Source organism: Sarcophilus harrisii, chromosome 3, assembly GCF_902635505.1.
Source record: "Sarcophilus harrisii chromosome 3, mSarHar1.11, whole genome shotgun sequence".
Classification (NCBI taxonomy): Eukaryota; Metazoa; Chordata; class Mammalia; order Dasyuromorphia; family Dasyuridae; genus Sarcophilus; species Sarcophilus harrisii.
In genome coordinates, this window is record NC_045428.1 from 594,327,653 (window position 1) to 594,339,817 (window position 12,165).

Genomic DNA, 12,165 nt, shown 5'->3' on the forward strand with positions numbered 1-12,165 from the left:
GAGGCCAATAAGTGACCCTGGCAACAAACAACTTAAAAGCCTGGATCCTCTTCCTAATATATGTGGTTAAACAATCAAATGAAGGGCAATCAGGAGATCCAGTAGAAATAGGGTAAGGGGGCCTATCAAGGAGATCACAAGAGAGGTTACCGAGGGGGGGCAACTGAAAAGTGACTGGGACCAAGACAATGATTGGCATTGAGCCGTCTCCCAGTCCTTGATGCGCTTTCTAACTGCAGAGAAGGACTCTCTTATTTCCCCAGAGTTGTTAGCATAGAAACAGCAAGCTATCCCAAGGGCCATATGTACCCCTCCTTGCTTAAGATAGAGTAAATCTAGCCCCCGATGATTCTGTAGGACCACCTCTGCCAATGTAAGTCTTTGCAGGCCTTTATGAAATCATCACCAGGAAATTTATTGTGCAGCTCTTAGGCTGCTCTGTCCTGGTTGCAAGTGAGTGGTTTAGCTGATTTGCTATAAAACACCCAAAAGCAAAAACAAAAGGCAAATTCAAGGAATTAGCTTTGGTTTTTGATTTCCCAGCACTGGGAAATCAGTCAGCAGAACAGCCCCAGAGTAAATTAAAGAGGCTGTAGGCCTCTTGCTTTAAAGAGCAGACCTCAATCCTTTAAAAAAAATGAGTAAAAAAGCAAAAAGAACTCTGATCATAAAAAAGTTCTAATAAGAGAAAAATAGGTAAGATCCCAAAAAGCTTCTCTCAGTTGTTTCAACAATTCACTTTCATGACACAATTTCACATCCCCCAATTCGTCCCTTTTCAGGTAAGACCTCACCTTTTTAAGTTGGAGCCCATGACTGGACATAGAACTCCACTAGGATATGGTCAGAACGGGAGCCATCCACAATCTCTCTCCTACCTGTGATGTCCCCATATGTAGCCTGAGATCCTCCATGAAGCCATGGAGTTGGTCTAGGGACTGCAGGCAGAAAGTAGCTGAAGGATCTAAAGATTGGAAAGGTAGATAGGCTGGAGGGACAGTGCTGGATGAAAAGGGTAAATAGGGTGTTAACACAAAGTAAAGGGATATCCTAGTCATAGAATAAGATGTCTGATAAGGAATAGAGAAAATTGGAAATTTACGTGGAGAGATTTTCATATAAAAGTTATGGATCTGAATTTTGAAAAAGAAATTAGATTGTTATGTCTTCCTCCATCCCAAGCATTGTTCTCAGGACCCCAATTTACACTTGAATTGATACCTAACAGTCTCTTTATCATCCAAACCAATAGGAAAACTTTCCTAGGAAGGCAGCTCTTCTGGGGCTCCACATTATCAGGTTTTAGGAGACACTGTTGAGATTATGAGGTTCAGTCAGAGTCTTCCCATACCAGGTCACTAGAATGATGAATAGCCACATCACAGGGTGAAATTCCAAAATTAATATGGGCCCTGTCAAAGTTCCAAAAGAATTTTGATAGAAAAAATCAAGGAAAGATTTTATTAAAAGAGATGGAAATATATATATATATATATATAATAGGGGAAATATAATCTTGGGCTTTTGAATATAATTATTTTTTTGGATAGAAAAATGAAGTTTCTAAAGAAAGTCCTACTTGCCACTTAAACTGCAATAGTCCCTTCAGTGCCCTTCCTTGCTTACCTCAGGAAATATTATAATCCTATTAGTGGTTCAGGCTTTATCTGCTAATGTTCATCTTGATACCAGCATTTAATTAGTACTATAAAAAGCAGCTCAAGGAACTTGTAACTTTGCTTCCAAGACCCTTCAATTTGACAGCTTCCCAGTTAGAGTTCCTGTTGGCTGGGTGTTGAGAATTATTAATTAGTAAGGATAGCCTATTCCCAGGCAATAAAGAACAAAAGGATAATAGAAATCCCAGAGACTTAGTAAGAGGAGACCTTGAATGGCCTTAAAGTTGATGTCCTCCTGCTTGAAGACTCAAAGGTGATTGAAAATCCATTCCCTCCTTTTAATAGTAGCACAATTAATTAAATTCCTAATTAGTTATTTTTTTATTATTAAATAATTTTTTTTGAAGAAAATGCAGGTAATTTTTTAAATTATCCCTTGACTTACTTTTTCCATTTTTCCTTCCCTTGATAAAATATTGTCAGAATAAAGTTTTTTTTTAGGAGAATTGATTTAGAAGGTATAAATAACCTAAGAAGAAAAAAATAAGAGTTTAATTATTTCTAGTGTTTTTGTTTGGGTGTAGCTCTTCTTCCATCCTTGATCAATTGAAATGTTAGATCTTTTCTTTTTGAAGAAACACTTTTTTCAGAATAATCTCATAAGTATGTTTTGAGGTATAAATTTCTGTTTTTTTGCCACCAGTTCAAAAGTTTCCCAATCCTCTGTATTTTCTGCTGGTCTTTTTCAAGAAAATAATATTCTAAAATTCTATACAAATTTATTTCAAATTTCCAATTGATGGACATCCATTCATTTTCAGATTTTATTTTCAAAAAATTCCACAAAATTTTTTTAATAAGGTCCCTTTCCTTTTTAGTACCTTTGGGGTATGAGTAGAGAACTACAAAGGGTATCCGTTTGATAACTTTTTGGATACCAAATTGCTTCCAGAATGGCTGGATTTTAAATTCCAAAATTATGTGTCCCTGTTTTCCCACATCCCCTCCAAATTCCATGTTATTTCCCTTCATTCTAGCCAATCGAAAGGTGTAGTGGTATCTCAAGTTGTCTTAATTTCTTGATCAATAGTGATTTGGAAACTTTCATATGAGTAGTAATAGTTTTAATTTACATCTGAAAATTGTCTTTCATATCCTTTTGACCATTTATCAATTGGAGAATGGCTTGATTTCTTATAAATTAAGCAATTCTCTATATTTTTGGAAAATGATCCTTTATCAGAACCTTTGACTGTAAAAATGTTTTCCAGTTTATTGTTTCTTCTAATCTTGCCAGATTAATTTTTTTTACAAAACTTTTCAATTGATATAATAAAATTTTCAATTTTTATTAGTGATTTTTAGTTCTTTTTGGTATAAATTCCTTCCTTTTACAGGTCTGAGAGGTAAATATCCTATTTCTTCAATTTTTTATGGTCTTTTCTTTATGCCTAGATTTAACCCATTTTTGATTTTATCTTGATGTAGGTGTTGGGTGTGGGTTCCTAGTTTTCCATATAATTTCAATTTTCCCAATTTTTTTAAATAATGATTTTATCCCAAAAATAGGGTTTTGGGTTTTCATTGATAATTAAATTTTTGGCTGTATTTTCTTTGAATTTTCTTTCCATTGATCAATTAGTTTTTTTTAATACCAGATAGTTTTTAACGCCCCTTATAATATAATTTTAGATCTAGTACAGCTAGGCCTTCATTTGATTTTTTTTTTCATTAATTCCCTTGAAATTCTTGACCTTTTATTTTTCCATATTGATTTTGTTGTTATTTTTTCTAGGTCATCAAAATAGTTTTTTGGGAGTCTGACTGGTATAGCGCTAAATAAATAGATTAGTTTAGGTAGCCCAATCCAAGAGCATTTAATATTTTTCCAGTTAGTTAGATCAGACTTAATTTGTGTGGAAAGTGTTTTGTAGTTTTGCTCATAAAGTTTCTGATTTTCCCTTGGCAGATAAAAAATATTTTATACTATGTAGTTACTTTAAATGGTATTTTTTTTAGTCTGATGTTGGGTTTTGTTAGTAAATATAAAATGCTGATGACTTAGGTGGGTTTATTTTATAACCAAACTTTTAAATTGTGGGATTTTTTAATAATTTTTATAGAATTCTGGGGTTTCTAATATAATCATATCATCAGCAAAGAGTGATATTTTGGTTTCCCTTTTGTTTATTCTTATTCCTTTAATATTTTTCTATTCTTTTCCAAAGCTAGATTTTAATACAATATTAAATAGTAATGGTGATAGTGGGACAACCTTTTTTCCTCCTGATCTTATTGGGAATGGTTGCAGTTTGTCCCATTAATTGTGTTACTGCTGGTTTTCAATAGATCTATGATTATTTTAAGGAAAATCCATTTTTTACTCAAGTTTTTTTAGGAATGGATGTTATTTTATCAAATGCTTTTTCTGCATCTATTGAGATTATCATATGGTTTTTGTTAGTTTGGTTATTAATATGGCCACCAATTGCATCTATTTATTGAGGTGTCACACTGAAGGTAGTTTCTCAGAATCTCTCCCAGGATGAGTATCAACAATGATAACCTAAACTAGGAAAGTGCCCATCCAGCACTCAGGAGCAAATCGTGACCTAGGAAGATGGGCCCTTGTGGATCCTGTAGCCCCACAGGCCAAGAATAACCCATCTTTGCTGACCTAGAGAGTTCAGTTCTATTCTAGTATGACCAGATGCTCTGGATTGGACAGGGTTCTTCGAATGGGTCTAGAGCACAGCCAAGAATATAAGGTAGACCCTAAATGATCTGAAAGTCTTATTGCGTAGGCATGGGAGCTAATATCTGTCTGGAAGTGATCAGACAAAATCAACCTGGGGACTCCATCCTAGACATGTCTCTTTCTGTAGTTCTCATTGTGCCCGCCAAGTGGCACTAGCAGAACACAAAAGCTCTGATCTGTTACTCCATAAACCAGCTCCCCAGTAGAAGGGGAAGGAAAGAGGTCCCTCAGTCCAGCCCCAATCCTCTCCCAGAAATGTTGATGGTCAGCTGACCCAAAATAGATCTAAGGGCACCTGAGCCTCCCTAGAGCAATGGACAAAGCCCTTGGATAATAGACCTGAGCTCCCTGGAGAGCTCAAGAAATACAAAGGGATCCAAGCTTAGCATCACAGAGAAGATGGAAAAGAAAAAAAGTGGGCTTCAGCCTCATGTTTCCCTCAATGACCTGCCACCCAGAGCTTTAGAGGCCTGAGACCAAAGGTTCTGACCAAGGAGGACATGCTTAGAAGCCTTATAACAGTGAAACAGGGGACTGGGTTTTCCCCAGAGCTGGACAAGCCAAGAATGTCCTGGTCTGGTCAGAGGCCCAGGAAGGCCCAAGGCTGGATTTGGGGGGCAGAAGTTTTGCATTTGCTTCCTCCCTCTGTGAGCCTGGACAGATCCCCACCACTTTGGGTCTTTTTCTGACTCTTTCAGATGCAATGATCTTGTCATTTCACCTTATCTTTGTGGGGGGAGGAGATGCCATTGCATCTGGCCTCTTGACCCACATTTCTTCTTCATGTTCCCCAGAACTCACAGATCCACAGCCCTTGGCTTAATGTACTGAAACTTCCGAGCTGGTCCCCACTCATTCCCTGTGTGAGCAGCAGCTAGTCACTCACCTGCTCCTCTTCCACACTGGGAAATCTGGGCCGATGTTGCAGACTCACAAGATTGTCTTTATCGTCTTTAGCAAAATGGAGTTTTTTTTAATGCTTCCTTCCCTTCTTATACTACAAGCTCCAAAAGGGGGGATGGTGGAGATTCTGCCCTCCATGCCCCAGGATCGAGCTAGACGTAAGATTTGAGGCAGACCACCAAATTGGGTCTGTAGCATCTACTCTTCATTCCCAACTTGCTTCAAGTCTCCTCTGCCCCTCACTGGGGCCTTCCCTCAGCTGTTCTCCAGGTTGTTCTCAGTTGGTCTTATTTGTCGAGTCCTCTCCATATTGTCTTCTCCATTAGGATACAGGGACTTCTACCTTTCTTGTAGCCCCCGTACTTAGCACAAGACCTGGAACTTAGTAGGTGCTTACAAAGTGTTACTGACCAACCTAATCAAAGGCCCCTTGAGTTCTTAGACCTGTCCCCCTCTCCATACTTCCCATTCAGCCCCATCCGGAGCCATCTTGGCTCAAGTCCTTGTGCCCTCACCACGCCCTCCTCCCAAAGGCTGGCTAGTGCTCCTCCTTCACTGAGCTAAATGATTTCCACATATTGTCTCATGTGATCCTCTCAGCAAGCTTGGGTAAGGCATGCTAGTATTATCCTTCCCATTGCACAGTTGAGGAAACAGAGGCAGATATTGAATTTGTCTAAGGTTATAAAGCTACACAGTGTCTAAGGCTAGATTTAAACTCCCTTCTAATTGGGTGCAGACCCAGCCCTCTCTCAGATGAGAGGGGGTAAGGATTGGGGGACTCCTGGAGGAGCGCAGGGAGAAGAAGATGGCCCCGATCTGTTCCCACTGGGGGGAAGCAGCTCTCGTCTGCATCATCCCCTATTCCCACTCCCAGCCCTGTTGGATCCTGCCACAAGCCACAGTAAACCCCCTAAGGAAGGGCCAGGGCACTGTGGCCTGGCCTGACAGAGGAAGGGAGGGGAAAAGTCTGGGTCTAAAAGCCCCAAGCACATTCACTGCCTCTGCCTCCATTTTCTGTGCTCATTTTGGGGTCTAAACAGTGTCTGCTCCAGGGGGGAAATGAAGTAGCTGAGGGTCAGGTATCAGTTTTATTGGTAAATAGTACTGAGCTAACCATGTTCCCCTGGGGGACAGAAGCACTTCTCTGTGGACAGTGGGAGGGATCTGTGCAGGGGAGGGGCTCCCCGGGAGAGGCAGGAAACCACAGCATCTGGGAGGGGAAGAAAGAGGAGGAGGAGGAGGAAAGAGGGAGGAGAAAGTCAGAGGCTAAGTCCCTGCCCTGTGGGCCCTTGTGATCCAGGCAGATAGAAGAGCTCCAGCTCTGAAGAGAGCCCTCAGTCTTCCAGAGAAGGAGGAGACCAAGAGACTAAGCTCCGGGCTGCCCCCAGGGACAGCCTTAGCCTGGACAGCAGCAGGGACACCTCCAGGGTCTGTCCTTGAGGCTATAGAGGGAAGACACAGCTCAGGAAAGCAGAGAGATTCCTGGGAAGGAGACGGGGTGACACAGCCACAGCCCAGCCCCATGGAGAGCCCCTCAGAACATCAGTGCAGGGCAGTCAGCCCCTGGAGGGGGATCCTGATCACAGGTGAGACTCCAGCTCTGCAGGAGCCCAGGGAAGGGCAGAGGCAGTTGGTGTAATTCTGACCCAGATGGAGACGGGGACCAGGGGGAAGGGGACCAGTCCCAGGGTTCTGTCCTAGACACGGTATAAGAACATTTGACCAGGGGATTCTTTCCTGACCAGGGGCAGGGGAGAAGTAATGGCAGCTCAAGGCTATCCATCCCCATCGTGACACTCAGGACAATGTCCAGTGCTGGAACGGAGCTACCTCTGAAGGGGGGAAGGGAAGCTTTCCAGTCAGAGGAGACCTGGGTGTGGATATCAGCTCTGATGTGTACTGGCTGTGTGACCATGGTCAGGTCCCCTAGACTCTTAGCTTGGTTCCCTTGGAAAACACTTTTTTTTTTTCCAAGCAATTTGGGATTATGATTTTGCCCAGGGTCACCCAGCCAGGAAGTGTTAAGTGTCTGAGATCAGATTTGAATTCAGGGCCTTTTGCCTTCAGGGCTGGTGCTATATCTAGCTGCCCCTGAACACCAACTTCCTGCCAGTGATGTTTGGGAGGCAAAGTGTCAGCCTTAAAATGCACCCAGGGTTTAGTGAAAGGCCTTCGGGGTTTTAAAGGGAGATCTGGGTTCAAGGTTGTTTGCCTTTCTATTTCATATAAGTCAGATGTCTCATTACCTGGACCTCATTTTTTCTTTGTAAATTGAGGCACGGCTTAGGTCTCTAAACTGGTTTTCATCCTTCATGATTGCAGGCCCGGATTCCCGAAACACCCCCACTGAGCTCCCAGCAGCCCCCGGCAGGCAGAGCAGCCCCCCCCTTCTGTAGGGACAGCTTGTGGCCTTGTGCCCGGAGGGCAGAGGGACCCTGCTATCTGCCTTCCTCCCCCCTCAGCCTCCATCCTCAGCTGCTGGATCCAGCCAAGTCTCTCAGGTCACTGTTGTTCCAAACCTCCTATGGGGAAGTGAACCCAAAAGCCTTGACCGGGGCTTTGGTGGGTTTCCTTATACTTGGGAAAAAGATTGAATTCCAACAGGATCGTCACACGTTGCAACTGAGGCAGGACCCTGGGGCATCCGGAGAAAACCCCAACGGCTCCCTGCTCATCCCTGACCTCACCCCTAGTGACACCCATGACTACCATGAACCATTGTTAATTTCAAGGGCATAATGGTTGGACAAGGACATTTAAGGTGTTGGTAATGCTGCCCTTCCCCTGGGCCATTCTCCCCCTATTCCCTCCCTCAATCGGGGTTGGAAGCTCCCCAAGGAAGTAGGGGAGAATGAAACAAGCCCCTTTCTCCAACCCCCCACCCCCAAAATGTGGGCCAAGGGAGGGTAAAGAGCCCTCCAGCCCAGATCAGTGTGATCATGGGTCACTGGGAGCACTGGAGAGGTCAGAGGTCATTAGCTTCTGAGACTCTAAGCTGTTATTATGGGGAAGGGGGTGTAACTACCCGCTTCCTCAGCTTTCCCAGGCCATACTGTAAAACTAAGATGGACCCCTAAGGGTCCCTTTCCATTGTTCCTGAGGCAGGCAACTTGTGCCTGAAGTTCACCTTCCCTAAGACAGTTAAAACTGCTAGGCTCAGGGGGAGCATTGCTGGGTCTGGGGACCACTGGGCCCAGGAGCCCTTAGCCAGACTACCACAGCCCAAAGAGCCAGATGCCCAACGGCCTTGATGCCAGGACCTTCTGTCTTCTGAGGCTTCCAGAGCTGGGAGGGAGCCCCCAGAGGAAGGACCCCTGTGTCACCTCCATTTCCTGGAAAAACTGGCAAGATCAAGGGCTCCAGGCTTCTGGGAAGGGTCAACCTAGGACAGAAAGATTCCAGCTCTACTGAAACCCAACTGCATGAGGAAAACCAGTCAATGTAGGGTACCAAGAGAGGACATGAGGGCTCAAGGAAGGACAACATTGCCAATAAGGAAAGCTTTCCTGCTGGGAAATAGGCTAACAAGGGCTGTCATTATGTGGAGCCAGAAAATTATTCAAGGGCTCTAGGCGTCATATTCATCTGATTCTCACAGGACCTGATATGGAGGTGCTGTGTTTGTAATGAGGAAAGAAACAGAGAGAGGGGTAGTGTGGCCAGAGACGGTCAGTAACTGAGGCAGGATTCGATTCAGGGCCCCTGACCCCCACATCCAGCATTCTATCTACTACACAACCTCATGGCCTCCTACCAGGGTCATCAGGAGGAAGGACTTCTCCAGGACGGCCCATCTTCCAGCACAGGGACAGCCAGCTACCCATTTGACAAGGGAAGCTTGATTAGGATTGACTGACAGGGGTCAGCCCAGGCCACTTAACTTGCTTCCATGGTGGGCAGTCACTGGGACTTTGACCAGAAGTCTGTGTGTATGGACAGGATACCTTCCAGTGGCCACAGAGTGAGAGAGCAGTAGGGGCCCCTGACAGTCATTGCCGGCTGTCTTTCTGTCCCTGAACTGGGGGCAGAATACCAGCCAGAGAAAAGACTACGAGTCCTCATCTGGTGACTCCTCAGGCATTGCCAGAGCTTCTGCTTCCAAAGGAACTGGCCTGGAGTGCAGGGCATGGCAGGCAAAAATAAATAGTAAATCCTTCCCTTGAGAAGCCTGAGTTCTGTTGAAGAAGCATACAAACAGGAAGGTGGAATGGACCTGAAGCCAGGCAATTCCATACAAGAAGTTTGCTGGGTGGAGGCAATTTCTGGGGGAGGCACCCAACCTCCAAAGTGGGCCCGGCCCTGGGCCTCCAATCCTGTGGCATTCTTGGGGCCTCTTATTGCACCAAGTAGGGGTTGAGGATGAGGCAGCTGGCCCAACATTAAGCTTGGCTAGATGGGACCAGGCGGATCTGCACCTGGACCTCTTGGCTCCCAGGCCCAGACCCACTAGTTAAAGACAAGGTCACTGGGGAGATCTCCCGGGCTGGGGCTTGGCTCCCTCCCTCAGCACACAGGACACTGGAGTAGTTAGGATCCAGGAAGGAACCTCAGCTCACTGAACACTGAAAGGCCTGGGCAGAAGAGGGACAACAAAGAGGGCCCGGTGATGGGCTGAGACAAAGGAATCTGTATGGGACCAAGTCTGCCTCAGTTCCCCTGTAGAGTCTTCTCAGGTCTGGAAGAAATAAAGGTGGCCCTTCAGAAGACACAAGGTGACCTAGCTTCTCCCAGGGCTTCCAGATTCTGCTAAAGGGAAAAGGCCGAGGAGCAAGAGAGTTCCTAGACTTGGGATCAGGAGATCTGAATTCAGATCCCAGTTCCATCATTTACTGGGTGACTTCTGGTGAGTCACTATTGCCTTGTCTGCAAAATGGTGGTGCTGCCTGGCATTCCCCGCTTCTCCAGCTGTTCTGAGGGTCACAAGGAATGGGATCTGGAGGCTCCATTGGCTGCTCCTGTTCCCACCAGGTACACAAAGGAATTGGGGAGTGAGATGGCCCAGGGCAGGATAAAGGACTCTAAGATCCTTTGGGGAGGGGGCTGTCACCAGGGGCAGGAGGCAGGAGGATAGGCTTCTTGGGGGAGGAAGAAGGTGAGCTGAGCCGGGCAGGAAGAGGCTCCTTGCAAATTCTCAGGAGTGAATGCATGAAGGGAGGGAATGAGGTGACAAAGAAAGGAAGAAAAGTAGCTAGAAATCCCTATCAATTATAAACATCCCTTTATCATTTATTACTTAAATCAAGTTTACTACAATAATGAAGCTCTAAGCAAAGGTAGTAGAGAATGCCTTACAGACAGAGAGAAACTGCACTCCAACCTAAACCCTCAGGAAGTCAGAAACACTCAAGGCCCCTACTCTAACTACAGAATTCCCTAAGACAGAAAAGTCATGTCAGAGCACTAGCATCTAGGTTTAGCTTCTAAGTTTAGCTTCTGGCTGCTATATTTATCTTTTCCAAAAGCACAAGGTCTTTAACTGGTAAATTCCCTTCCCTTCCTAGCTGCTAGTAGCTCTGACACAGCTTCTCAGCCATGAGGAGGTTGCTCTTATTCTGGCTTCTCCCTTCCCATTGGCCATCCCTTCTGATCCCTTCCTGTAGTTGGGGCATCTCATCCCCCAGAATTCATTCTTCTGAGCCAGCAGCACAGGCAGTAATGTCCGCAAAGGTAAGCATCCTAAGGCATCTCAAACCCATCCTTTACTATCCCCTCCCTTCTCTGCCATAGAAACTCCTTGCTTTAGTCAATACTAGTACTTTAGCAGCAAAACATGAGATAGAAGAAGAAAGAACAATTCAATGTAATTACAAGAACTCTGGCTGCTATTCCACCAAACCTCACTTGAACACATCCCATTACCAAGCAAAAAGCAATGTAGAAGAACCAAACTCTAGAATCAAAACAGTAGAACCTACCATCCAAACCCACCTAGGAATATAAACTAATCCAAGAAAAGTCTAAACAAACATCACAAAAGAGAGAAAATTGCTTATAAAATCTTAAAAGCAAAATTTCCATCCAACTCTACTACCTATCTATTAAATCAAAACAACACACAAAACTCAATTTATTCTATACCGATAAGCGCTAACACAAATCCAAAATTCTAAAATTTCAAAACTCCACTAAACATGAATAAGAAAAAAAAAGCCTCAATTTCCACTAACATTTTCCAACCTAAATATTTCATTTCATAAATGTAAAACACGCTCTAAACCCCACAAACTTCCTCAATACCCAAAAACCCCAAAACATAAAAAGAATCCAAAAGCTAATACAAATTCCTAACTCACTATAACCCTAGCTTAATCCCTAAACAACAAAAACACATCTCAAAGAAAAATAATGCAAGTATGAAAAATACCAACCATTAAGAAAAATGAAATCAGAACAATGCTCTCACAATACAAAAATCTAAAAGTAGCCGTAATACCAAGTGCAAACCTTCTCAAGAAAAATGCGTAAAACCAAATCCAGTACTAAATTTCCACCTAATGTAATAAATGCATTGAAAACACAAAAATAACCCCAAAACAAAACATACAAAATCTAATTTCCAGAAAAAAAACAAAATCCTTTAGTACCATCCTCCACACAGAAAAATGAAAACTAAAACACTTTAAAGAAAAATTTAAATCCAGAAACCCTCGCTCCAAACACAAACTACTTCCACCGTAAATAGTAAGCAATGTCTTGCTCTCCATGCCCATATTCTCTCCCTCTCTCACAATCCCTTCATCCACCACTCTTCTCAAACCCCTACTTTTAAACACACTATTCCATCTGTATCCCCCTCACCCCTCCATTTACCAAAATACCTCTCTAAACACAACTCACCCCTTTATGCAACACACCCACACAAAAACACACATAGGCAATCTT